This window comes from Carlito syrichta, unplaced genomic scaffold, assembly GCF_000164805.1.
Source record: "Carlito syrichta isolate Samal-C Ts95f unplaced genomic scaffold, Tarsius_syrichta-2.0.1 Scaffold314013, whole genome shotgun sequence".
Lineage (NCBI taxonomy): Eukaryota > Metazoa > Chordata > Mammalia > Primates > Tarsiidae > Carlito > Carlito syrichta.
Window position 1 is genome coordinate 275,840 of NW_007258109.1, and position 219 is coordinate 276,058.

Consider the following 219-nt stretch of genomic DNA (forward strand, 5'->3'; position numbering starts at 1 on the left):
CGGGAGCGGCCACTGCACTCCAGTCTGGGCGACAGAGTGAGACTCCAACTCAAAATAAATAAATGAATAAATAAATAAATAAAGGAAATCTGCATATTAATGTTAAAATGTTTAACTTGGTAGAGAGAGGACATTGGCAAGGCTCACTTGATTAGAAGTTAGGTAGAAGTATTCAAGTATAAATAAATTGAGTCACTTCATTCTTCTCCTGCTCTTCCC